Source organism: Saccopteryx leptura, chromosome 11, assembly GCF_036850995.1.
Source record: "Saccopteryx leptura isolate mSacLep1 chromosome 11, mSacLep1_pri_phased_curated, whole genome shotgun sequence".
Taxonomy (NCBI): domain Eukaryota; kingdom Metazoa; phylum Chordata; class Mammalia; order Chiroptera; family Emballonuridae; genus Saccopteryx; species Saccopteryx leptura.
In genome coordinates this window covers 21272872-21299917 of record NC_089513.1, presented here as the reverse complement: position 1 = coordinate 21299917, position 27046 = coordinate 21272872, and the positions used below count along the sequence as shown (strand labels likewise).

Sequence of the window (27046 nt, the reverse complement as noted above, 5' to 3'; positions counted from 1 at the left end):
TACCTCCAGTGAGAAGCTGTCCCAGCCTCCTTCTGCCCTCTAGACTCACTCTCCACCCCCCACTCCCCATCAATCTGCTCCTCCTGCCCTGCCAAATTGCTGGACTTTCAGAATTCTGTCTTCTCTCATCTGGAGCATTTGTACCCAGCAGCCTTTGTCAGATTCCTACCACTTCCTTTGCCTTTATTAAAAGCAAAACAAACAAACAAACAAACAAACCCTCCTCCAGGAAGCCTTCCCTGACCCTCTCCCACCCCCATCCACCTTCCATTCTGGTTGGCTGCTCCACCTGTGGGTTCCCTACACTTTTTGCTTATCTCTCTGTTAAGGGTTGACTTATCCCCTATACTTGCATTGACTGTACTCCTTATATATACTAGACTTTGAGCTTAAGGGCAGGGACTGAGGGTCTTACTTGTCTTGGCATTTCCAGACATGTCCTGTCTGTAAAAAGTGCTGACCAAATGTTCTCTGAATTAAATGGATTTCTATGGTAGTTATACTGTGTCACACAGTTCCTCCGATGAGTTTATAACCCCCTTGCTTGGAGGGGAGTATGCATCCTATATTTTCTTCTGAAGGCCTCTCTGTGCCAAGCTCAAAACCTGGCACCTAGTAGGTACTCAGAAGATACTGGTGATTTGGTTAAAGTAATTACCTTATTTTCCATTGTTTGAATTCTCCCAGCCACCACGTCCCCCGTCCCCGCTCACAGCATGGCCAATGAAAAATTAATTGGCTGCAAAGTGCATATCTAATTACAACATCCCGCCCCTGCCATAGAGATGTTCAAATGTTAATTATAACATACGCATCTCAATAACAGACGGTAGTATTTAATGCAGCATTAATAACGCCACTTGGGCCGGCCAACACATACACAAAGCTCCCTTTTATCTGCCATTAGGACCGACTTTGCACTTTAAGCGCCGAAGTCCTCATCCTTAAAAAGCATTCCTGTCCCGAAAACCCAACGTTTCCCCGCAAGCCTGGAACGCGCCTAAGCCCTGTTTTCCCAATGCAGAGGTCCGCACCCAAGGCCGCGCCAGCATCTGGGGGCGGTGGGCGAGGGTTTCGGCGTCGCCATACAGGGATATCTTGGATGCTCTGGCGGCATCTCCAGCGTCCCCGCGGCGTCGGGTTCTCCAGGGCCCGCCATCCGGGGAAAGAAAGACGAACTACATTACCCAGCAGGCCACCCGCCGCCCTCTTTCCTTTCAAGTCTTTTCACGTGGCCGGAGGGGAGGGCGGGGTCTAGACGTCACTCTCCAACATTCTCTTTCCCTGTGTCAGAGCAGGGATATATTTTTTTTCCTTCCTCTACTCCCTCCCCCCACCCGCCCCTCCCTCCCTCATTCCCTTCCCTCCCTCCCTCCCTTCCTTCTTGGCTGGGTTTGTGCGCTGGGGAGTCTGAACCCCTCCGCAGCCGGGACGCGCGGAACTCGAGGCAGGAGTCGGTTCTCCCGAGCCTCCTCCCTCCCTTCCCCTTCCCTGACCCCTTCCCCCACCCCCGACTCGGGCTCGGAGTGGCGGCCAGAGGAACCTCGAGGTGAGGATCCCCCTGTCTACCCCCCTCTTTTTATCACCTCAGCTTGCCGATCGATTTGGGAACCTGGGAGGAGGGTTGCGTGACGTGCGCGTGCTTATAGATAAATCCGGGAAAACCGCTCAAAACAATTAGCCTCTTCCCCCTCCCTGCGACTGGGGCAGCCTGGTGTCCGCGCTCATCCATGGTCCCCCTCCTTTCTGTCGACTACCTCACTCCACGTTCTCGCTGCTCCCGAGGTTTGCCCCTTCTCTGCCGGGTGCTCCGCCCCGTGGGGAGGGGGTACTGAGGGCGCACGGCTGGAGCCTGGCTAGCGCTAGAGCTGCGCTGTGTAGCCGCTGTCATGTGCCGGGTTCCGACCCAGTGAGGAGGAAGAGAGCGAGCGTGATTCCTCTCCCTTTTGTTTTGAAGCCCGCATTTGCTGCATCAAGCAGTTGGCTTAGTAGCAGCCAAACTTGCAGCTGTTCTGACCGTGCTCTGCCGAGGTAGGAGCGCGGCTCCGAGCGACCGCTCCCAGCCGGAGGCTGCTGTCCTCGCGGTTGCTGGAGGGACCTCGAGAGAGTGTCTCCACGCCGCCCCTCCCTCCTCTGGTAACTGATTGTGTCTGTGGCAGCGGCCGTGTGTGTGCGCGCCCGTCCCCCCGGGCGCGGGGATGGCTGTCGTCTAGACAGTCTGCACCCTCCCTCTGTCCCCGGTGAGCCAGCGGGCCGCGGGGGGAACGGGGGATGGGATCCACCGATTCGATGGATCCATTGCGGCTGCAGCTATGGACCTTCCCCACGGTGGTGATTCTGTTGGCTTTTTAAATTATTATTACTGTAGCTGCAGTGTAATAGGGCCCGGGGAATAGAACCGCCCGGCAGAGTGGGGGTTAAGTTGACAGGCTCGCGGTGGAGAGCGACTCCAGCGACCGCGGGGTGGGCTCCGGCTCGGGTTTTTCAGGACGAAGAGCAGGTGACTTGTCCCGGAAGCCGGTCTTGGGGGAGGGAGGTCAGGGGGCAGTGTCTCGGTCTGCGGCTGAGGGCTGGGGTTCCCGAGGGCCGCGTGCTGGAACCTGGAGGAGGTGTCACGGCGACCGCGCTACGGAGTTGAGTATGTCTCTCCCCTGGCGTTAAGAGACTAGCGGGGTTCCGAGCCCCTCATCTGGGCAGCGTTGACTATTTGGCTTCGTGGAGTTTGAAGGGTTGGGGTTGGGGGGCAGCCATGAGCAGGAAGGGGGTGCGGCTTGTAAAGGGGAGGGAGGGCTGGCCGCTCCGTGTGCGACCCCACCCCCAGGAGTGAGGCGTCGCCTCCCCCGCCCAGCTGTTTGTGTGTGTACACACCTCGGGCATGTGTGCGTATGTGTATGTGTGTGTGTGGGGGGGGGGCACCGCAGCGTAGTAGGGACGCGTGTGGGTCCTGATCTCTGTGGAGATAGGTCCCGCCAGCCCCCTGGTGATCCTAGTTGAGCTCATAGTCCTGTGCGTCTGTGCGCGTGCAGGGTTACTTGGAAAGGGGGATCGTGAGGCTGTGAGCCCGGGGAGACCCTGGGGTTGCGTGTGGGAGGGGTTCTCAAGGGAGTCCCAAGACCCACGGTGCTGCAGGAGACCTGCAAAATCCCTATCTCCGCGTCTTCGAAGCCTCCAGATCCGGCAGAATGACTGCCTACTCCGCCTTGCTGGGGAGAGGGGTGGTCTGGCTGGGTCAGGCGAAGCCGCGGGGGGGGGGGGGGGGGCGCGCGTGTCGCGCCCTCTCCCTCCTCATTCTCGGGTTGACTCTTAACACGGAGTCGCTCAGTGGGTGCGCATGCCCGCACCCGCTGCCTGCCGCCACTGCGTTCACAGACCCTGGACGCTCTGCGCCCCCTCCCAATTTTTCATCCAGGGGGCAGTGCGGGCCAAAGACTGGCCAGCGGTCCCAGCCCGGGCCCAGCCTGGAGCTGCCGCCCTCGCCGCTGCTGGATGCCCAGACGCATGCCTTTGCCAGCTCTGCCCGAGCGGGCTCTGTGGAGGAAGGTGGGGGGTGGGGTGGGGATTACCTCCCGGGCAAGGGGCCCACGTGCTAAGGAAGGAAGCTGTAAGAGCTGCCGGCTCCTTGGCTTGGCTTGGCGGCTGGAGGCTCCGGCGGGTGAAAGTGACACAGCAGGAGCCCCGCCTCTGAGCTAGAAGTGAGAGGAAGGAACCGCCCCGAGGGTGGGGAGGGGCCGCAGGCTGTCCAGCCTGCGGGCCCTCCAGCCAAACGCGCAGGTCTGTGCCCCAAACCTCAGGAATCCCGGTTGAGAGCATGTTTGCATCTCGGGAGGCAATTGCCTGTTTTCAAGAATACCCAATTACACAAGAACAGAATGCACCGAACAAACCTTAGATGTTCAGCCCCTCACAAGATGAACTTAGGTTGCCTGAGGAAACTCCCATTGAGTTTTCGAAACAAGACTCGGTTTACACACGGATCACCTCATCTGCTGTGTCAGGTGTCTGTCCTGGATTTTGTACGCTCGGAGGCAGTCCTTTTGTATTGCATTCTGGGGTACAATGTCATCAGTGATTAACAGATTGCTAGAATAATAAGTTTGTATGACTTTCCAGGGTGATCCTTCTCCTTTGTACCATTGCATTCATTAAGAAGGTCCTGTGAAGTAGTGGGTATTAACCCCATTTTACAGATGAGCACATAAAGTGCCATGACTTAGTGGGAGAAGGGGTACTTTCCCTTCTTTGTGATTTCTCTTCTCAGCCAATGGCTTTTAGTTGAAATAGTGGCCACTTTTTCTCCTCAGAATAGGTTTTACCACCCCAGCAAGTTCTGAATCCCAAGAAAGGGGATAAATTAATGCTGGTAATTACCCTTTGTCAAAAACGCTTTTGATTTGCTAACAGTTCTAATGACAATAGCCACTAAAGGATAGAAGTCTGCATTGTTGTTGCTACTCATCTGAAAGTACCCTGTCGGTAAATGGTTATCAGTTTTGATACATCCAGTATATTCTAGAATCATACCTGCATGTAATAAATATGTATGGTACATACGTTTATGTAACACATGTCTATGTTTATATGGGTGCGTTAATGTAGTTCTTATTGGATCCAAGGTTTATTCTTTAGTTATTGGTTTCAAAACCATCAGGTTTAGAGTGTAGACCCCTGAGAAACCTTGGGAAGCCCCCAAAAGAGCAGAGAGCTCCTACATGCATGTATGTGTTTCTCAGAGTTTGTGTACATGAAGGTTCTCAAACTCAGCCTGAATAAATAAATAAATAATCAACAATTTATTCCCAGATATATATTGAGCACCTACCTATTTGGATAGCTTGAAGTGTATACAGAGAAAATTTGACATATGGCCCTGCTTGCCAAAAACATACTCTTAACTGTGGAGATAAATTGAAGACTTTAAGTCCAACAAATGTTTATTAAGTACCTATCTTAGGCTAGATATGCTACTATGTTCGGGGCACACAAAGATAATATAGCAGAAACAGATCAGTTACAATGCCATAAACAAGTGATTCAGACCCTGTAGGAAGGAATAAATCATAAATATTTTAGAGCACCCACCCTGGGACTTTGTCAACTTCACATATGTTGGTTGCAAGGGACTCAAAGATGCCGGTTTCTATCCTAGAGCAAATTCAGAAGGAAGTAACAGAGGAAAAAGAGCCTAATGTCCCTTGTTAACCTAAACTTCAGACTGTTTGGAAGCTCCCAGATAGGTCCAGAGGTATTGCGTATCCTTCTGTGGAAGTTAAGCAGCTAGTGGGAAACGACCCTGAAGCCACCCACCAGCTTACTCTGCTGAGCAATGAGGAGCTCACACATTGTTCCCCATGGTCCTGCCTCAGCTCTGCTGGGAAATGATGGGCTGTGATGGCTGTTGGCTATGCCTGAGTTTAGTGTCTGTCTAACAGTATGTGTAGATGTTTTAATATGGGTCTGCTTTTTATCTGTTAATTCCCAAACTCACTTCTGGGTCCCTGACACTATCTTCCAACATATTCTCAATTATGGGGTCCACTGCCCTTATTTTTAAGGATCTGTTTGCTGTTCAGATTATGAAGGAGGAAGCAGGAGGTGGTGGTTGGGATGGAGAGAGACTCCTGTGCCCACACAGAGTACAGGAGGCACAAACAGACGGGCAAATTGCAGTTTGGGGGAATTCTCCAAACGTAATGTTATTTCTGCATGGCTTTCCCAATACTATGGCAGCCCTTTCGATGTTCATTTATGGGTTCTACCCCTGGGTCTCACTGCTGACTCGCTGGCCACCTGAGCTCAGCTGCTCACATTCGGGCTTTGCTCTTCTGCCCTCCTGCCTCATCCTGAACTCAGTTTAACTTAGAACAATGCTGTGACAGTGCCTTCCTCCCTGAATTATCACCATGCTGACTATGGACATCTGCCTCTTATTTATGAACTAAACTCAGGCCTGAGCTGTGGTCAGCACAGGAGGAGAACAGAGACCCATCCCCAGATCCAAGGCACCTGGAGCTGGAAAGGCCCATTGATGAGCTGGGCCCAGAGGGACGGAATAACCTGCACAAAGAGGCCAGGAACCCTTGGCAGAGGACAAGAAATCCTGGGTTTTTATGCCTCATCTAATCATCTTTCTCTATACCATGGTACTTTCTGGGGGGGAAAAGTGGGGTTCTTACTCCCCAAAGGGAGAGGGATACATCTTCTCCTTACCTCTCCTCTGGTTCCAGGAAAGGCTCTGGAATTCTTTTTCTTTTTAAGTGAGAGGAGGGGAAATAGATTCCCACATGCTCCCCGACTGGAATCCATCCAACAACACCATCTGGGGCCAATACTTGGACCAACTGAGCCATCTTCAGTGCCCAGGGCCAATGCTTGAACCATTGAGCCACTGGCTGTGGGAGGGGAAGAAGGAAGAAAGGGGAAGGGGTGGGGAAAAGCAGATGGTCACCTCTCTTGTGTGCCCTGACTAGGAATTGAACCCAGGATGTCCATATGCTAGGCCGCCGCTCTATCCACCGAGCCACCAGCCAATGCCTAGAATTCATCTTAATAGTCTTGAGATTGCTTTTCTTCGAGACTGGCCTGGCCTTACCTTCCCTATCTTTCATCTTTGGCATCCAGGGGCCTTCCAGCACTCTTTAAGTTTGGCCTTTTGCTTTCCCTTCCATGGCAAGGTCCTCAGGAACCCCCTAGAAGTGTTTGCAAAGCTGTTATGCATGTGCATTTCTCTAGGAAGAGGACCCACAGGTTTCACTTGATTCTCACTTGACTCGAGTGAGGACAAAAACTACCAGGGTGGAAGTCATGCAGTGGCCAGAGGGTTGGTTGGCCCTGGAGACTGTTCTAATACTCGACACTTGCTTGGGCTTGACACTTTGCAAAGTGTTTCACACAACTGACCTCATCTGTTTTTTATATAATAGTCCTGTGAGACTGTTATCATTCTTCCCATTTTGCAGATGAGGGAACTGAGTCTCTGTAGTTAGTGACACTCCCAAGCTACAAGTACGTAGTAGAGCAGGGATCTGAACCCCGGTCTTCAGACTTCAAATCCACTGCCCAGGGCTGAGGTGGCCCAGTGTGTCACATCATCATTACAGTTTTGTGAGTAGAGGGGCTTGGACTTTTCAGAACTTCTTTATGTCCATTGTTGGCTCATACCCAGCATGGAGCCAGACCCAAATGCTCATTTACCCAAGGGGGTGGGTTGGATCAAGTATGGGAGGCAATGATATTAGCAGTGGTCTGTGGCCAGTTTGGGGTGATTTCATGGAAGAGGTGAATTGGGAAGTAGGTCTAGGGTTGTGGCGGACCTGAAGGAGGTTTTTTGGCTGGGGCAATGGCGGAAAAGTGCTAATGGGGGAATTGTGGGTGTTTGGACTGGGAGTGGAACAGACTGATGGTGGTTCGGCGGATCATCCCGTAGTCAGAAGGAGGTTTTTACTAGGACCTCGTTACCAGAGCCTGGGGCTGCAATAGCGAACAGGCCCAGCCCCTTGCCTCCAGGGAGCCCACCGTCTTGCCAGAGAGACAGACACCTACAGAATTAATTCAGTGTGGTGAGTGCAAACAGTTAAATTCTGAATGGTGCAGTAAATGCAGTGGTAGGTGGAGAAAGGGCCTTGCTGCAGCATGGACAAGGGGCACCTGATCTAACCTCACGATCAGCGAGGCTTCCTAAGGGAGATAACGCAGGAGCTGCATTGGAATTGATGAAAGTGCGTCTGGAGTGGAGAAAGGCGAAGGGCCTTCAGGGCTAGGAACAGTGTGTACAGAGTGTGGAGGCCTGAGGCCACCGGGAATCGGAAGGGGCAGAAGCAGTGAGGTTGAGTGCAGGGGCAGAGGCAGACAGAGCTCAGATCTGCGGAGCTCTGGGAGCCTGGCTGAGGACCGGGGCTCTAGCAGCAGGTAGAGCATGGAGGACGGGGCTGTAAGCAGAGTGGAGGCCTGCCGCCCTGGATCAGACCAGGAGCTGGGCGGCTGCAGGCAGCTGAGGAAATGGCAGGCTCCAGCGGTGTTCAGGTCACAGGGGATGAGGCCTGGAACCAAGGGCCATGCGTTTGGGGATGGAGAAAGGTCATATACTTAAAAATACTGAGAGAATCAAGTCTTCAGTGATTGCTTAGCTTTGAGGGATAGGGAGGAGTCCCAGGGACTCCCAGGCTTCTAGCCTCACTGGTAGATGGCAGCCTCTACCCAGGTGTGACCTTCTGGTTGCCGGAGCAGGTCTGCTAGGTTTTGGGTGAGACGAGGATTGTGTGGAGTTCAGTGGGAGATGCGTTGAATTTGAAGCGCCGGTAGGATAGTTCAGTGGTGCCGTCTTACAGATAACACGATGTGTAGGGTAGAAGCCTGAGGAAGCAGTGTGGGCAGGAGCCACGGCCCTGGGGGTGGGGAAGGGTCTGCCGCTGCGTGGACTGTGGTGGGGCTGCTGTGGGCTGTAAGAGGAGAACTCTTCCTCTCATTGGCAGAGAGTCCTTTGTCACGCCGCATGCCGCTGTCATCAGGGAAGCCAGGCAGGGATGCTGTGTCATGCTAAGGGTCCAGCTGGCAGAATCCGGCGACAGCCAGCAGTGAGCTTCAGCTGGAAGTATTAGTGTGAGTTAAGGGACAGATGTGTTCATTTCTAACATCCACTGTGAGCAGGGCGCTGTCCTAGGCCCTGGGGGCCTGAGTAAAGGACAGGGAAGATGTAGAGCAGGCAGTCTAGCTGGGATGTGGACATATGAAGCCACTAAAAGACTCTAACAACCTGGGCAAAGAGTAGAGTGCAAATTAAATAGAAGGCACGGTTTTTCTCGTCCTGCTGTACTGCATTTTTATAGAGCCGATATGTTTTAGGCTGAGCTCCAAAGCTTTTCAGTTTTGAACCTTCAGGGCCTAAGCTTGTGCCTGGTGCATAGTAAGTGTTCAGTCTAAATCTGTGGTTTTGCAGGAATTTGAACAACCAATTGTTTGGGGTGGGAGGTCAGCCAAGGAAGGTTCCGAGAACAAGTCCGAAGAGGGTATCCTAACAGTGATTTAGAATATTTTTAGTACCACAGTGAAGTAACAATCTTGAAAACCTTCCAACTGCCAAGTACCTAAAAATGCTGTGTAAAATATAACTAGCATCCTTTCAAAGAAAAGCTGAACTCATAAGATGTAAGGAAAAACCAGGGGATTCAAAAGAGATTGTGGACAGGAAGCTTGTGCATATGCTAGGCCAGTCCTGGGGGGCAGGCGTGAGTGAGGGTGTGAGGGGTGGTTACTGGGTTCAGACCCAAAGGGGCTTGAGTCCTGATAACATCTCCTGCAGGGCCAGGGTGAGACTCAGGGCTGGAGCAGGGAGCACTGCCTGAAACGGGCCCCTGCCAAGGTTTGCTCGCTTGGAGAAAGGACAGACTAGACGTTAGCCCATTGGTGCACATGGAGAAAGGACAGACTAGACGTTAGCCCATTGGTGCACATGGAGAAAGGACAGACTAGACGTTAGCCCATTGGTGCACATGGAGAAAGGACAGACTAGACGTTAGCCCATTGGTGCACAAGGGCCAGGGGGTGGGGTGGGGAGCTTGTCAGTCTTGGCCTGGATGTGGGGTGGGGAAAATGTCTTCCCTGGAAACTCCAAAAGCTCAGGCCTGCTTTGCCTTTGGATGTGGTCCCGAGGTTCCCAAGAAGAGGAATTAACAAAAAGCCTCTGGGGACCAGGGTCCTCCAGCCTGTGGTCTCTAGGTTCTCGGGTAGCCAGGAAGATGTTGGGCTCTTCACCGTTCACAGACCTGGGTCTCAGCCTTGGCAAGATGCTGCAGGACCTGGGTGGCTTGAATGAATGAGGAGGAGGCGAGAAGCCTCGTCTGAAACCTTTTAAAGGGCCCGTAGGACAACTGTACCCTGGTGGAGGGTGTGCAGGGCTGTGTGAGGGGGTTGGTCCTGCCCTGAGACTCCGCCTCTTAGCAGAAGCCTGCAGCCATCCAGCAAGGCCAGAATGTCCTCCCCTGAGTTTACCCAGGCTAGGTGCTTCCAGATGGGGCCTCTGTCCAGGTTCCCGCTGAAGGTGCCCTATGCGGACTCCAGCTGCTACTTATGCCCCAGACGATGCTTCACACTGGCTCCCCAGGCTAAGAGTCTTGAGTTCCTATCATTTCAAACTGGGAAGACATCTTAGAGGTCACCTAGATGTGGTGACCTCTGTGTGGCAGTCCTGACTACATCAGCACTTGCTCAGATGCTTCCCACGGCCGGGAGTGTACTGCCTACGAGGCAGTGCCTTCTCTTACCAGAAGGCTTTTGCAGCCGGAAGGGCTTCTGAGCCTCAGCCACTGCCCAGCCGTTTCTGCCCATCACCCCTTGGCTGTTAGGAGAGACGCCTTCCAGGCCTTTCACTATCCTGCTTGCTTCTGACGGAGGGGCCTTAATTTGACAAGCTAAGATTCTGTGACAATCCAGCCAACTTCGAACTTACTTAGCACAGAAGGAGCTTTTGGAGATTAGATGTAAGGCTAGCAGAGCTGGTTGCATAGATGCAGTCTGTGATATAGAAGTTTTGAGAAGCTTTGGCTCCGGGCTTTTCAGATTACCATGAAAGAAGCAACAGTATACACTGCAAGTTTTTTCCTCCAACACCCAGAATACATTTTGGCTTATGAGTAAGAGACTTAGGAATCCAGTGTTTATTTAGTGTTTATTATGTGCCAGGCACAACGCTAGGCATTATCTGTTTGCCTCACGGAATAAAAGTGACTTCCCTGTAGGAGAGAAACAGAGAGGCAGAGACGTGGAGATGCCTAACTGTAGCAGTGACAGTTGAGCCTGAAGTTATTCAGAAGGAATGTGTGTGGTTCCGTCCAGACTGAGCGGAGCTGACATTCCAGTGCTGTTCCCTTAGAGGGCCTTCCCTGGGGCAGCAATGTCACGATCTCAGCCGTGGCTGAGGGAGGACCAACAGGTCTTTACCATGTTTGTGGGACACTCGCTGAGATGCTTTCGATTTTAAACCGTGAGAACAAGAAGATGGCTTCCTGGAGAATCCACATCTTGGTGTGTCCATCTAGGATGGGGTTCACAATCAAAGTGTTTTTAAGAGCATGCTATATATCTGGCTCTTGGGGTTGGTGTGCAGGGCCCTGGGCTTCCTGTTCCTTTGCATCTATAGGATCATCGGTGTCAGGGGTCATCTCTTCATGAGGTACCATGACAGGTGATGGGAAGGACGGATTGCCTTTGCAGCAAGGTTGCATCGGCCAGGGGGACGCGGTGTGTGCACTGCCAGTTTTCCACAGGACCCTGTGCAGACGGCCCGTGGTAGGGAGGGCCAGGGATGCTGGGAAGGCACCCAATTTCTCCTCCCTCCAAAAATTGTTCCTCGTGCTTACATTGTGCTGGTTTGCCTCAATTCCTTAGCGCAGGGGTTGGGAACCTTTTTGGCTGAGAGAGCCATGAATGCCACATATTTTAAAATGTAATTCCATGAGAGCCATACAACGACCCGTGTACATTATGCGTTATCCAATAAAAATTTGGTGTTGTCCTGGAGGACAGCTGTGATTGGCTCCAGCCACCGGCAACCATGAACATGAGCGGTAGGAAATGAATGGATTGTAATACATGAGAATGTTTTAAATTTTTAACATTATTTTTTTAATTAAAGATTTGTCTGCGAGCCAGATACAGGTATGAAAAGAGCACATCTGGCTCGTGAGCCACAGGTTCCCAACCCCTGCCTTAGCATAAGGCCCTCGCCCCGTTAACCTTTGGTTCAGTTTAGCGGCTGTGCATCAGACGCCTGCTGTACACCAGGGGCGTCCGAACGAGGGGAGATGGATTCTGGGGAACATGGCAGGGCCCGTGCCCGTCTGCATCACGGTGGGGGGAGGGGGAGACATAATGCTTTGTGCTGGTTAATGTGGGTGTACCGGTAGGAGGGAGGAGGGTGCCGAGGCAGCCAGAGGGGACTGATTTTTTGTGAAAAAGGTGACGTGTTTGAAAGTGAAGGCAGTGCTATGACTAGTGATGCCAGGACACAGATGTAAACTGGGTTGTCCCGGACAAATGAGCGCTCATGGCCGCATGGACCAGAGAGGGCGTATGCCCGTGGTTCACACCTGACACTGTTGTCATTGGCACTGCAGGATGCACATGGGGAGATGGGGGGAGGGGCTCTCCCACAAGAGAAACCAGCATCTGTTTCCTCATTTTGTTTAGGAACTAGAGAGGAAAGTATTATCCGTGGGGACTCAGCAGTCTGTCAGGGCTCAGTTTCCAGCCGCAGTGTTCTCTCTGGCACCTCTCCGTCATCTCAGGTTGGGGTTGGAGATGGATGTTTGGAGTGATGAAACCACCTTACAGGATATTGGCTGTTGACCAGAGAACACTGGACTAACAGTACTTTAACAAACAAGGCATTTGTAGACTCACATAGCCAGAAGTCTGAAGACAGGGATTCTAGGGTTGGTGAGTTCAGTGGGTCAGTGGTAATTTCAAGGACTCATTCTAACCTTCTCGGCTACCGTTTCTGGCATACTGGCCTCTGTCCTCAGGGTTGTCCCCCTGTAGTCACAGCATGGTTACCACTGCCCCAGATGTCACATTCTCATGTAATTGTATCAGAAGACAGGCAGGAGGGTGAGGCATGGTTACCACTGCCCCAGATGTCACATTCTCATGTAATTGTATCAGAAGACAGGCAGGAGGGTGAGTTTCTCCTGGTGTCTTAATTTAGCAGGGAGGGGAAATTTTCCCTGAATCCCCCCCACTAAAATTTCCATCCAGACCTATTGAAAAAAAATGGGTCAATAGCTCTAGTGGAGTCTTGGTGTTTTCTGCCTCATCTGTAGGAAGAGGTGGGCTCTGCTTGTAGGGAAGTGGGGAGGGAAATGATATTGGATAAACAATAATTAACGTTTGCCTCACCAAATTATAATATGATTTCAGTTATTTATTTGGGGAAGTGTTGCTTTATTGAGACAAAACTTTTTATACAACATAATTAAGGTTAAAAAAAAAACCCAGTCACTGGCTCTGGCAACCACTGATCTGCTTTCTTTCACTATAGTTTTGCCTTTTCTAGTTATTATTTCTTAACCCACAGGCAGTATTGAGGCTTGGGATTCCAGGTGTCCCATGATGGACTCTTACATGGTCTCAGTAAGTGGGTTCTATGTCCCCTCCCCCAGTAGTCCCTCCCACTTTCCTGCCTCGGGGGCCAGGTAAAGAACCCCAGCAGGCAGAATTGTCCAGAGGGAGAGAGCATATGTGGCTGGTGGCCTGGACATCAGGACTGGAGATGCCCCAGGGGCTGAGGGTCTGGCTGGTCAGTGGCAGACAGCAGTCACCCTTGCAGGTGACCATGGGGATTGAAAGAGGAAATTGCTTCTCAGAGTGGCTTGGACACCTTTAATGTAGCAGAATCAGTTCTCTTGCCCATGCTGATTGGGAACTCTGGCCCTAGCCTAGGGGATGCAGGCCATGGGAAAATGGTGGTGGACACCAGCTTCCCTTCCCAAGACCACCATCCCCTTCATACAGACAAATAGCCCAGGCCACGTGTGACCACCCAACAACCCCCTGGGGCAAACCTGCCCCCTCTGAACTTTTCTACACTCTTATCACATGGTCACTGTTACCTTCCTCTTCCACCCCAGCATTTGGTGCGTAAAGCTTTATGGCATGGAGCACTCTCCATCACCCCCATCATTCCTTGATCCTTGTCTGATCTGTTCTCTGACATCATGAGCCCTTGAAGGTATTAACCCAGTCAGGTCATCTGTGGATTTCCCATAGGGCTAAGACAGTGCTGGCCATAGGATCCATGCTCCATGAAAAATTTTTTAAGCAAAGTGCATATTTATAGAATGAAGAGCAGCACTTGCTCATTTTGGACACTGTCCAGATTTAGAACCAGTTCAGTGTGGCCCAGCACAGTGCCGTAGGTGAGGATTCATGGATTTCTACATACAGGGTGGGGCAAAATGTGGTTCACAGTTGTATGTGAAACATTTTATTCTGTATTATTATCTATCAATTTTTGTATTATTTTTTATATGAACAACTGTAAACCTACTTTTCCCCCACCCTGTATCTCTTTCCTAAAGAAGAATAAAGGTTGCCCTGGCCAGTTGGCTCAGTGGTAGAGCATTGGCGTGTGAATGTCCCGGGTTCGATTCCCAGTTAGGCCACACAGGAGAAGCGACCATCTGCTTCTCCATCCCTCCCCTTCTTGCTTCTCTCTCTCTCTCTCTCTTCCTCTCCTCCTGCAGCCATGGCTCAATTGGAGCAAGTTGGCCCTGGGTGCTGAGGATGGCTCCATGGCCTCTACCTCAGGTGCTAAGTGGCTCTGGTTGCAATGGAGCAAGGGCCCTAGGTGAGCAGAGCATCGCCTCCTAGTGGGCTTGCTGGGTGGATCATGGTCAGGGTGCCTGCAAGGAGTCTCTCTCTCTCTCTCTCTCTCTGCCTCCCCTCCTCTCACTGAGATTAAAAAAAAAAAAAGAAGAAGAAGAAGAAAGGTACCCCACAATACTGTTATGGGTTGAATTGTATTTCACTCCCCCCTCCCACCAAAAAAAAGGCATGTTGAAGTCCTCACCCCCAGGACCTCAGATTGTGACTGTATTTGAAGATGAGGCCCTTAAAGAGGTAAAACAAGGTCCTAAGGGTGGGCCTTAATACACTATGACTGATGTCCTTACAGAAAGAGGAGATTAGGACACAGAGTAGACTGCCAGCTCTGAGTGGGAGGACAGAGCCAGAGGGCAGCCAGCTGCAAGCCAAGGAGGACGTCCTTAGGAGAAACCAACCCTGTGGTATCTTACTCTCAATGTCTAGCCTCCAGCACTGTGAGACGATGTGTTTCTGTTGTTTAGGCCCCCCAGTCTGTGCTGTGCTGTATGGTAGCCGGGCTACAGACTCAGGCCTGTGTGACTATAAAATCCTGAGCTCCCTGCTCTGCAAGCTGCTGTGTTTGGGCACTGGGAGAGATATCTGTCAATTTATGGATTGAACAGGTGGTAGTTCTCCAAAAACCCTAGGGCAATCCCATACTAACTCTACAAACCTAACATTTGTGAAGTATTATAGTATTAAAGTGCTTAGTGAGCATTTCACATGTGTTACCTTAATTAGCCTTCACAGCTTCTATTTTATGGATGAGAAGAGGAAGGCACAGAAAGGTTAAGTAATTTCCCCTAGGTCACACAGCTGGGCAATAGCTCAGCCCAATTTGCTCCAGTTTTGCCTCTTACCTATCACACACAGGGATTGTCAAGTCGTGCTGAGGTCTCCTTGTGGTGACCTGGGAAGGTCACCAGTCTTTGGTCTGTCATAATGCCACCCAGGTGATCGTGGGCAAGTCACTTCATGTCTTGATGTTTCCTCCTCAGTGACCTCAAGGATTGGATAAGGTATTAGTGAAAGTCCCCAATCGCCTCTTTCTGAGGTACCCAGTGCCAGGCCTCTGAGGCACAGCAGGGAAGAATCCCTGTGATGTCATCTTCAACATTTGCCTGCATTTAAGGTAGCAATCTGGGTCGGCCAATTAGGCCACCATGACCTATGGTTTGGCAGTTTGTTCTTTCCTGGTAAAACTGACTTTTTTTCAGTAAGGTAGAAATTATCCCTACCCGATGCCAGGCCATGTTCCAGGTCTTTTATGGCTGTGAGCTTCCGGTTCCGTCTGCGGAAGGGTGTGGGGAAAGGGTTTCTGGAGAGTGACGTGATGTGTTTCCTTCCTCTGGGTAAAACAAACATGGTTGATGGCAGCCTCATTCAAGTCAGAGAGAAACTGGCCTCGGGGCAACGAACCTCGGGAGCCCAGATTGAGCCACAGACCTCTGTGTCTCCAGTCACCTTGTTTCCATTGCCCGTGAAACCCAGGTGGATGGCAGGTGACGTTGAGGGAGAAGAGAGGGGCGTGGGTGGTCCGGGAGTCCAGACACGGAAAACAGGGCAGTAAGAGCAAGGAGAAGGTTGGCTGGGCCCCTGTGGGCGCTCTCGGGGACTTGGCTCTAAACCTCCAGCAGTCTAGCTTCTGGTTTATCCCCACAGGGTTTTAGTGATTTTAGTTACCTCATTAGGGCCAAGTTTACTTAATGTATCTGTAATAGATTTCAGAGCCAGAAAAGTGCTAGAGTGTCAAGATCCTAGCTCCCCAGCCACCTGCTTGTGACCTCAATAGCTCGAATCCCGAGCTCTCTGGCTCCAGCATTCTGCTGGCCCAGAAGAAGGAGGCCGGCTGGATGCTTCTGCTCACAGTGGGTGAGGAGACACTGAACCCTCCTGGTTGTCCGTTAGCATCTTTGTTCCTGCTTCGGTCAGCAGCCCCAGGGGTTATTACTCCTGGCATTCTTGAGAGGCGACTAGAAAGCTGGCCAGGACAATTGGATGCCTCCAGTGGGGACATTGAAGCAAGAAAAAGCAGGCGACTTGGCCAAGGTCACATACCACACTTGCCAGTGAGAAAGAAAATTAGGGCGGGTTCTCTATTCTGTAACCACCACCTCCGCCCCATTCTGCCTTAAAATATGGCATTCATACCACTGATGGAGTTTTGGCTGATTTATAGTTGAATGCCTATAAACTTGTAAAACATTTAAAGCCATGTACCTATTCAAATGTGCGTTATAAACAAAACTTATGATTTCATTATTGCTTAGCAGGAAACTAAACTAATTTGAATAAAATGTCAATACAAGGTCAAAGATAATATTACAACTGATACACAGGTATGACAGACAGCACCAAACAAAGTGCTGATTTTTAGGAAATGCAGCATAAGCAAGTTTGGGTTGGGCTTATGTCACTTGGCACTGGAAACATTTTGAATAATACATGTCCAATTTCAGCCCAAGACTACCTCTTTTCATGTAACAAATACGGGTTCCTAAATATTTATTTACATATAACTTTTATACATGTGATTGTAACTTGAATTTACAAAAGGTAGTCATTACCTGATGACAACCTAGTAAATATTTTTGTAAAGCAAAGACTCCTTTTATATAATGTCCAGTTTTTTTTTTCTAAAGTACCTGTTTAGCAAATTTAGACTTTTAAACTATAACTTCTGTTATCCAGGATTTTGATAGCCAGAAACTTCTTAATCAGTGCTTAATTACTTCAGCACACTAAGAGTTAATATATGTTAGAAAGATCATCTTAGCAGCAAATGTGCTACATGAAAGAGTGTTCAATTTGACAGCCATTCTCCCAATGATAAATACTCTTATCTAAAGTTAATAACTAAAGGTAAACCTGGCAAAGTTTTGCTACATAACTCAGATAATCTTGAAAAGTTATGTTGGTCTTGAGCCAACTACTTGTAACTCAGCATTTTAAGCCAGAATTTTCTCTTCCATATCATAAGTATTTTGGCCATATTTTCTGAACCCTAAATTAGGATGTGCATTTGAATATTTGCAATCAGGACTTCTCCCAACTGTCATCATACATCTGGGTCGGGATTCTTAGTCTCGCTCTCAAATTCATGGATGTATTCCTAACAACTCAGGACAAAATTATTTTTGAATGATAAAAATATTGGCCCTGCCTTCAGATCCTCCTGAGATCTACTTTTCTTTCTAATTTTGCCCCAAATATCTTATCTTTTTACAGTTCTGCCCCGAATATGCAGTGTGTGTTGGTTTCCACACCACCAGGCAATTCTCTGACACCAGCCGGGTGTTCCACACCTTGACTCAATTCTGATGACCCATCCCTACTTCAGATGCCACTTACAAGTCCAAATTGTCACCTGTGCTTCTGGCTATAGATGGGAGGTTCCAACCACTCCCTCCTTGGGTTCAGTTAACTTGCTAGAATGGCTCCCAGGACTCAGAGGAATATTTTACTTAGTAGATGACTAGTTTATTATAAAAGGATATATAACTCAGGACCACCCAGGAGCGTCCATGCCCTCTCAAACATACCACTCACCTCTATACCTTTACATGTTCACCAACTGGAAGCTCTCTGAACTCCTATATTTTTGTATTGTTATGGAGACTTCATTACATAAGCATGAGTGAGTCAATCATTGGCAATTGGTGATTGAATTGAATCTCCAGTCGCTCTCTTCCTCTGGATGGAGGCCAAGGGGTGGGACTAAAAGTTCCAACCTTTCAATCATGTGCTTGGCTCTCCTGGCAACCAGCCATAGCATCTTTAGGTGCTTTCCAAAAGTTATCTTATTAACATGAACCCTAGTGGAAAGGAATGTGTTATGAATATCAAGACACCTTTATAGCACTCATAAGTTTCAAGGGTTTTAGGAGCTCAGTGTCAGGAACAATCAAAGATAAATTTCTTACTACAAATCTCAATATTACAGTCCTTTATTCATATAACAGAATGTTGAATCTGGGGCCTACATTCTCACCCCATCTTCCAAGTTTCTAACAAAAGAATATTTTCTTTTGTTACATGTGGAAGCAGATAGCTCTGTGGCCTGAGCAAATGATTGAACTTTCGAACACTGACCGTTGTTTCTTCTCCATGTGGGCTTTTTCACGGGCTGCTTGGGCTTCCTCAGAGCATGGTGGCTGATTTCTGAAAGCGAATGTCCCAAGAAACAGGAAGCAGAAGCTGCTGATTCCTTAAAGTCTTGGCCTGGAAACTGCTCAGTGTCATGTCCAAACACCATTGGTCAAGAGGTCACCAAGTCCAGATTCCAGGGGAAGGGATGGAAACCGGGTTTCTTGGTGAGAGGAGTATCAGTGATTTTGGGGGCCATTAGAACTGGTCTCACAGAAAGGGAGCATCGCTCCTTCTCATAGACCTTCGCTGAGGTTCAGATTTTATTTTCTACTTGCAGTCTTTTATGGAGGGATGAAAAAGAAATGTCTATAAAACCCCGTTTGTATCATTTGAACTCAGTTATAGTTAGTAAAATGTTTTGTGTGACATCCCTTTTATACACTGCTCCCAAAAATTAGAGGATCAGGGAATTTACAGATACTCCAGTACTTTCAGCCTTTTGTATAGTGCATTTTCACCAATGAAATAAAAGTTGGTTTTGCATCTCATTTGCATAATCAAACAATTTACTTTGACTTGTCATTTGCTTTTCTGATGTTTTGTTTAATTTAAAAAAATCAAATGCTTTTTTTATCGCTTCATATTTATTTTGAAATATCCCCTAATTTTTGTGAGCAGTATATTTTAATTATTTAACAAGTAACATTCCCTTGTCATGAGTTGTGGGGGGCTTCAGTTAGTCCAGCGGTTCTCAACCTGTGGGTTGCGACCCCTGTGTTTTGGTTGTTCAACCCCCGCCGGGGTCGCGACCCACAGGTTGAGAACCGCTGAGCCAGTCACTCCCAGAGTTGGCTGAAGTACAGAAGTGTTGCCCCTGGCCTTCCTGGTGGGCATCTTCTCCCCTGCAGGGTCAGCCACAGATCCTGGCCTTCTCAGAGTAACTCCACTTTGGCAAGACCCTGTGCTGGCTGTTGGGGGCAGCTACAGAGCTGAGTCGGGAGACACCTGCCCCTGAGCCCCAGCTGCTGGGAGCCCAGGGTTTGTCTCATAGATGGAAAGTGCTGGCTTCTGTGTCACATTTTTTCAGGGGGTCCTCTTCAACTGGCAGAACACAGTGGCCGTGTGTCTGTTGGGAATGCAGTGTGGACTGTACCTTTGTCTCCCTTTCTGGGGCTCTTGGTTTGAGAATGTGCCCTTGCCTAGGACAACAGGCACCTGCATTCTAGTGATGTCAGGTAACTCCCTGCTCAGTGCCTCATCTGTAAAATAGGAAATTTGGTCCAGGCTAGGGGTTGGCACACTGTGGCCCCCAGCCCCATGCCTGTTTTTCTAAACAGCTGTTACTGGAGCCCAGCCCAGCCGTTGCCTTGTACGTGTCTGTGGTCGCCTGTGGCTAAGGCCAGCAGAGATCGGGTGGTCCACAAAGCCCAAAATATTTACTCCCTGGCCCTTTACAGAAAGCGTGTGAATAATTGTCTTTTTAGCTTCATTTTAGCCATAGAGTTCTTTCTTCAAATAACTTAATTTTATTCACCAATAAATCAATTCTTTTAATATTTACCATGTGCCAAGCACTGTACTAAGTGCTTTAAAATTATTCACTGATTTAATCTTTATAAAAACCATGTGAGAGGGGTATTATTTATTTTATTTTATTTTTCAATTACACTTTACATTCAATATTATTTTGTATTAGTTTTGGCTGTACAGCATAGTGGTTAAACAATCATATATTTTACAAAGTGTTCCCCTGATATTTCTAGTACTCACTTGGCACTGTACATAATTACTACAATATTATTGACTGTTCCCTATGCTGCACTTCCCATTCCATGACTGTTTTGAAACTATCAATCTGTACTTCTTAATCCCTTCACCTTTTTCATCCATCCTCCTCAACCCCCGTCCCTTCTGACAACCATCAGTGTATTGTCTGTATCAATGAATCTGTTTCTGTTTAATTTGTTTTATTCTTTAGGTTCCACATATATACTGCTCACAAAAATTAGGGGATATTTCAAAATGAATATGAAGCCATAAAATATCCCCTAATTTTTGTGAGCAGTAAGTAAAATCATATGGTATTTATCTTTTTCTGTTTGACCTATTTCACTTAGCATAGAAAGATGGGTATTATTATTACTATCACTATCATTTTAGAGGAGAGAAATTGAGACAGTAAACAGAAAGGTTAAGCAACTTGTCTAGGTCTCACAGCTACTAAGTGGGAAAGGCCAGATTTGAACTCAGCAGTCCAACTCCTGAGTTCTTACCCATTGCTCCGTGCTGCCATGCACTCTTGGCTTGATGTGAAACTGGGTGGGTGGGGTGGCTGATTGGAACTGATCTGGGCATGGTCAGCATCTTCCCCGCATCCCCTGGGTCCCCTTCTGCAACCCCCAGGACCTTCAGGGCCATAACTGACAACCTGCGGAGCATGTAAAGTTAGCAAATTTGTAGGGTCCTAAGCTTGTAGAGGGGACCTTAGCTTATTTGGTTTCAACAAGAGAATCGATCCTGGCTATTGGGAACTCAAGCAGGCCTAGCACTGCAGAGAGCACTGCTCCCGGGGAGTGAGGAGTCCAGAAATTACCGTTTCTAGACGATCATAATCATACCAATAAAAGTGAGTGCTCGGAGTCCAAGGTCCACATTTCAGAACAGTAACTGGAAGAGGCACCTTTCAATTAATTGCAATGCCCCAAACAAATATTAAATCCTGTAAATCTCTGTGGAGGCAGTTCCCTTGGCCAAAGTGATTTACTACAGAATCAAGCCATAAAGTTCAGCAAGGGCTGACTTCCCACATTCAATGTCACCTCCGCAGCTCCCTCCTACCAGTCACCCTAAATCAGTCCCCCTCCTCTCCACCGGAACTGAGAGATTAGTGGCAGCATTTGTTGAGGAGGTGGGCTTCTGGGGCTGCAAATAAGGGTTCTCGGGGTCTTCCCTATATGCAGACTAGCTGTCTTGTCTGAGTCCCCCTTTCCCATTAGGGGAAATCTTTAGGGCATGAGCTACAGCCTTCCCCTCCCCTTGGGGCTGAGCTGCTTCCAGGAGCAGGAGAGGGGAGGGTGACTCACTTTTACTGCCGGTGGAAGGCTGACCTTGATCGTGGTGGTGGTTTGAAGGTGACTGAGATCTTGTGGAGTTTATTCTTTGGTGTTTTGGCTGCTGTCCACGGTGGTACCTATTCAAGTTAGTGATTTAAGAGGATTCCTGATTCCTGGGACACCTGCCTCCCCTTCTGGCCCATGGGCCCTCTGCCCCATAGATACAGAGGTTTCCTATTCTGAGGTTTGTGCCTCTTCTCCTAGGTTTGTGTCCCTGCCTGCCTCAGTGGGGGCTTCAGGCCCCCTTCACCCCCAGGGTAGGCTCTTTCTAGGCTTTCTGCTCCTGCCTGTGGTCCTTGTCCCTCCCCTCCCCCCACCCAACAGCATACTGCTCCCCAGCCCCCCCTTCCCATCCCTACAATAGTGGAAGGATCTTGAGGACCAGGAAAGCCAGTTGGAGGTTTTCAGTTGCGGGGGGCACTTTTAAAGACTTTGTTTTCTTTTTGGCTGCTTTCAGGCCGCTGTCGATTCTCCCTCGGTTTATCAAATCTGAGGTCTTCCTTGTTCTCAGGAGGCAGCTTTCCTGACAGGCTCCCTCTTGGTGGCCACTTTCCCTGTAGTCCTGCCTGTGTTAAGCATGAGCCGGAGCGATCATTGGGTGTCCTGGAGGTCATAAGGTCCTCAAGCAAAATGGGCTTTTGTGGGATTAGGTGGTATCCCTTCTTTTCCCAAACGCTTTGCCTGCCGCCTGGAATGTATGCAGGGGCCTTTCGGGCCTGAGGATGAGACTGCCCTGTGGAGATGGAGGCCCTGCTGGGCTGGGGCAGTGGGTACAGGCGGTCATGGGGCAGCTCCCTGTGCAACAGAAGGTCCCCTCCCTGGGCCTCAGTGGAGATCCCCAAAGCCCGGCTTCCCTCTAGCTTGTCCTAGAAGAATATGTGACCTCATCCATCTAATACTATATTAGAAACAGTAGGGACTTGAATAAAATGAAGCTGTTTCATTTTGAGAGGATACTTTGGAAAAGAGAAGCTTGGTTCTCACTGACTATACTTTATTAGTGTGTGTGCTCATGTTTTTAACAACTTTAAAAAAATGTTACTGAATATATGGCACTGCTGTTGCATTCAAATACAAGTGAAGAGAAGACTCATCTATCAGGTTACCCCTTCACTGGAATACTACATTATTACTTTTTTGCACATTGTATCCCCTTTTCCCCTTTGATAGCAATTGGTTGATTTACAATTATGTAAAATTATTTTGTATAATTAGCTTGGTGTTTTATTTGTTTCGAGTTCTGTTGGTTGCCAGTGTAACCGCTGTTTTGCATAAATGCCAAGCTCACAGCCATTGTCCCCACTGCCTTTGTCAGCCAGGCTTCTCGTCAGAGTGTCCAGTTTGAGTTGATGTTTCTCGGCTGTCCAGCGCTCTTCCTTCCCTTCTCCTAGAGGAAACAGCTGAGAAGGCGCCAGGATTGTCGTATCCTTGAATAACACCAGCTGTCACTCGTGGGTGTCATAGTTTATGAATTAGCCATGTGCTCTTATGCCTCATATGTGAGGAGGGCAGGTATTGGTATTATGACTGCTTCACAAAGGCATTCCAGGAGATTAAGCCTCACATAGGACTTCCCAGCTGACACGGCACCGGAGGCCACATGCTATCCCTCATGCTCTTATGCCCTTTCCGTGGCCTCACAGAACCAACCGTAGACACCAGGACGGGCTTTATGCTTTCATTCTGTAAAATGGGGATAATAACAGTTCCTAGTTCATAGGGCCACTGTGAGGTTGAAGTGAGCTGTTACATGTGGTTAGGACAGTACCTGGTGACAATACATGTGAGCTCTTAAGAGAAGTCTTAGTAGACAGTTCCTCTCTCCATTATGTGCCAGACACTGGGGGACAGGGGGATCACATGGCTCAGGAACACCCTCCAGAAATGCAGATAGAACCTGTGCCCAGATTAGCATCATACGAGGTGGGCAGATTGGGCCCGCGTTATGACTTCTTGGCTGTCCGGCACTGTACATCCCTGGTCTAATCCAGCCTCCTGAAGTTGTTCTCCTCCCTTGCCAGGGTGGGTCGGCCAGGAGGTCAAGGGCGGACATGAGGCTGCTTATGGGGCTGGACCTCCCCTCAGTCAGGGACCTGGTGTGCCCTGTGGGCTTTGCAACTTGCTGCTAGTGTGGCTGAGTGTAGACTGAGGCTGCAGTAGCAGCACTTCCGGCTCCCGGCCCTGCCTGACGTGCTCCCCTCTCAGGGTCACCACGTATACACGCACACAAAGGAACAAAACAGTCAGCAGGGAAGTGTGTAGTGTGTAGAGGAAGGGGAGTTCATTCATTCATCCATTCAGCCAGTATGTACTACAAGAGGCCAAGCCCCGTTCCAGCTGCTGGGGGTCCAGCTGTGAGCAGGACAGAGGCTCGTGGAGCTTTCCCACCGTGGACAAGGCAGGAGTGCGTGCTGTGAGGGGGCATAAAGCAGGGCCAAGGGCTGGAGGGGCTGGCAGGTGGTGGGCTTGGGGCAGAATCCTGCAGGAAGTGGGGGGGCGTGTGAGGGAGTGGGGAGAATGGTCTGTTTGTGGAGTAGCAGGAGGCTACAGGGACTGGTGGGGGAGGCAGGGAGGTTGGTTACGGGCTTAGACTTGGATGCACAGTAATGTGGGAACGTTTGGGAGGCTCTGAAGGGCATGGTCTGAGACTGGGGAGGCTCAGGTTATTACTGGGCAGGGAAGGAGCTGCCACCTCTGACCCTGGCACAGGGCAGGGATTTTGGAACCTCCAGCATCTCGTGCATTTCCAGCTTACCCAGGAGCCTCCTACATTGTCCCTTTCAGGTGTGCTGCCCCCTTTGGGGACATTCCAGGCAGTTTCTAGAATGTACCCCCTCCCCCCTGCTGTACTAGATCCATCAGAGGCCGGGGCTGCCTCCCCATCTGCTTCTGGCAGAATTGTCTCTCCTGACTGGTCATCTTGGCATCCCTCTTAGTGAGGGGCACCTAGTGGGCTTTCCCAAAGCTGGGAAGGAAGATGAGGGTAAAGCCCAGAACTGGTTCTGTGCCTGACTGGTCAGCACCTGAGGATGGTGCACAGAAGGGTTGATCTGATGTTTTCATGGCCCAGGCAGTTCCTTGAATGTGGGTATTTGCCCTCACGAGGTTTGGGGGCAGAGCGGAGGTCGTCCGGCCACGACAGAGCAGGGACCTTTTTCCCATGCTGTGTGGACAGCCATCTCATTCTGCTGTTCAGTTGTGGAGGTGACAGCTGGGACAGCAGCTGAGCCTCTTCCTCCGAGTGCCTCTTTGAGAGGCCTTTCCCTTTGGGGTCCGAATTCCTATTCTTTGTCTCATCAGAAGGAAATGTTAGCTTTGGAAGGCTGAGGAAAACCCCTTAGGGACAGCTCTGGGTAGATGACAAGAAAGGCACTTTTGAAGGGGTGGATAATGCTGGAATTATGCCTAAAGGGCAGCACTTCCTGGGCACTCGTGTTTGGTTTATATTACTCCACTGTCAGGGGCCCACCTCGCTCAAGGCCTGGCTGAAAGTTATCGTCTTGTTTAGTCAACAGAAGTATTCAGCAGATGTTTTTTCTAGGAGCTATGAATATAGCAAGTGAAGAAAATAGACAAAAATTCTTGTCCTGGATGGCCAGTCTTATAACAAGAGGACATCTTTAAAGAAGACTCACAGTTCATCAAATAGTAACTCCTGGCGTTCATGTCAACCTTGGTCTCAAGACCATGATTTTTGTGAGGAGGAGCAGAGATGGTGGGGGTAGCTGGGATATCCAGGGACAGAGGGAAGTAGAAGTCATGTCACCTGAGGCCAGTCAGCCAGGGTGGACATCGAGCACTCTGGTGATGTGGCAGCAGAGAAGAATGATATTCTGTTGCAGAGTTGAGCCTGTAGTAGCTATTTCTGAACATGTTTACATTGCAGAGGTAACTTATCCACAACTGCTTTTCTGACAGAACAAGTGTTACTGACTGTTATCTTTGTGCCTGGGTACCAGGGACTGGCAGGAAGATGTGCTCCCTGTCCTGGGGACTAACATGGTTAGGCAATTTGCGAACAAAATAAGGGCACGTCTGTTTAGAGTCACCTCATGTGACTGGGCCTGAGAGCACTGTGGAAAGAAATCAGAGCAGTCGGAGAAGGCTTCCTGGAGGAGGTGCCTGCTAGGCTAGTCAGAAAGAAGTGGGGGAGGTGTTCTCAGTGAGGTGGTAACGTGAGCATGGCTTGTGTTCATCGGGCTGTGTGACTGGTTTGTCACGATGGATTTGAAGATGGGGGGCAGAGGTTAGAAGGGCAGGGAGGAGTACAAGCCTGTGGGGGCGTGACATGGTCCCCACCTGGGAGCCATTGAAGGTTATGCAGCAAAGAGTAGCCTGGTAATGGTGGTGTTTTTTAGTGTTTAGGGCAGTGGTTCTCAAACTTTTTGAAGTTTGGGTGCATTTAAAATCCTACAAATAATTGTAGATGTACTATATACAAATTTCTGAGAAATATGTTATAATAATTAAGACAAATATTAAAGAAAAAAATATAAAGTCCAAGCATGCTTTTATGATAATTAAATGAAATAAATATGACAAAATTAAATTTATTCTGACATTAAAAAACTTTTTATGTTACATTTTTTGAGTTATGCCTTTTAGAATTCATATAAAGAAGGGTTAAAAACAAAAAAATACAAAAAGTTGTATTTTTATATATATAGATACATTCTTAGTAAATTTAGTAAATTTGGCAGGTCCCAGCGCAAATGTGTTAAGTTTTTTTATTCTTGTGTTTATGAGAAACATGAGCCTGATGTGTCTTAGCAATTTCTTCAATGTTTGGGCATATATTTGAAAGGCAAACTCTCATTTCTTCGTCAATACATTAAGGAATTCCTCTCTTTTTACTATTAATTTTATTGAGTGCAGAAAACGCCCACCATACATATCAACTTAACTTTACATCAAATAAAGGATAGAAGAAACTTGCCTCCAGTCTTTCTGGGGAACATGTAGTGTAAACAATCCAGCACCACAACTTAACAGCCTTTTGCAACCTCATCAGGAAAGTGAGGTGGGGGGTTGGGCAGACTGTCAGCTTATAGCCAATTCCCCACACCTCTGTCCCCCAAAAATCTAAACTCCAAAAACCCTGTTGGTTTTTTGGTCCCCAACAGGCACATATTTCTCTGGAATACCATAGGGTGCACCTGGAAATCTTCTAGTGTGCACCAGTGTGCCCTGGCGCACACTTTGAGAACCACTGGTTTAGGGTATCAGTGGTGATGGGAAGGAGCTGGGAGCAGATGAATGTGAGTTCAGAGAACCCGGGTCCTGTCCAACAAGCCATGGGATCTCAAGTAAATCACTCACTCCTTCTGAGCTTCAGTTTATCTCGTCTATCAAATTAAAATAAGATTTCTATTCCTGGCTATTTCGCAGATTTTTTGTAAGAGGAGAGAGATAGTGAGGCAGAGTCTCGCATGTGCCCTGAGTGGGATCCTTCTGGCAACTCCTTTTGGGGCCTATGCTCTAGTACTGAA

General features: G+C 49.1%; 1 protein-coding gene across 6 annotated transcripts in view; it reads left to right on the top strand.

The window, feature by feature from the left end:
• Nucleotides 1-1353: 1353 nt before the first annotated feature.
• Nucleotides 1354-27046, top strand: part of CTIF (cap binding complex dependent translation initiation factor) — a 274127-nt gene continuing 248434 nt past the window's right edge. For 4 of the 6 annotated variants that reach the window (XM_066352400.1, XM_066352399.1, XM_066352398.1 and 1 more), the window contains exon 1: nucleotides 1354-1549. The gene's annotated coding sequence lies outside the window, so the exon portion shown is untranslated. Of the gene's footprint in view, nucleotides 1550-1924; nucleotides 2032-2114; nucleotides 2137-27046 lie in introns of those variants that run through there. The other 2 variants (XM_066352396.1, XM_066352397.1) reach the window with 2 other exon arrangements.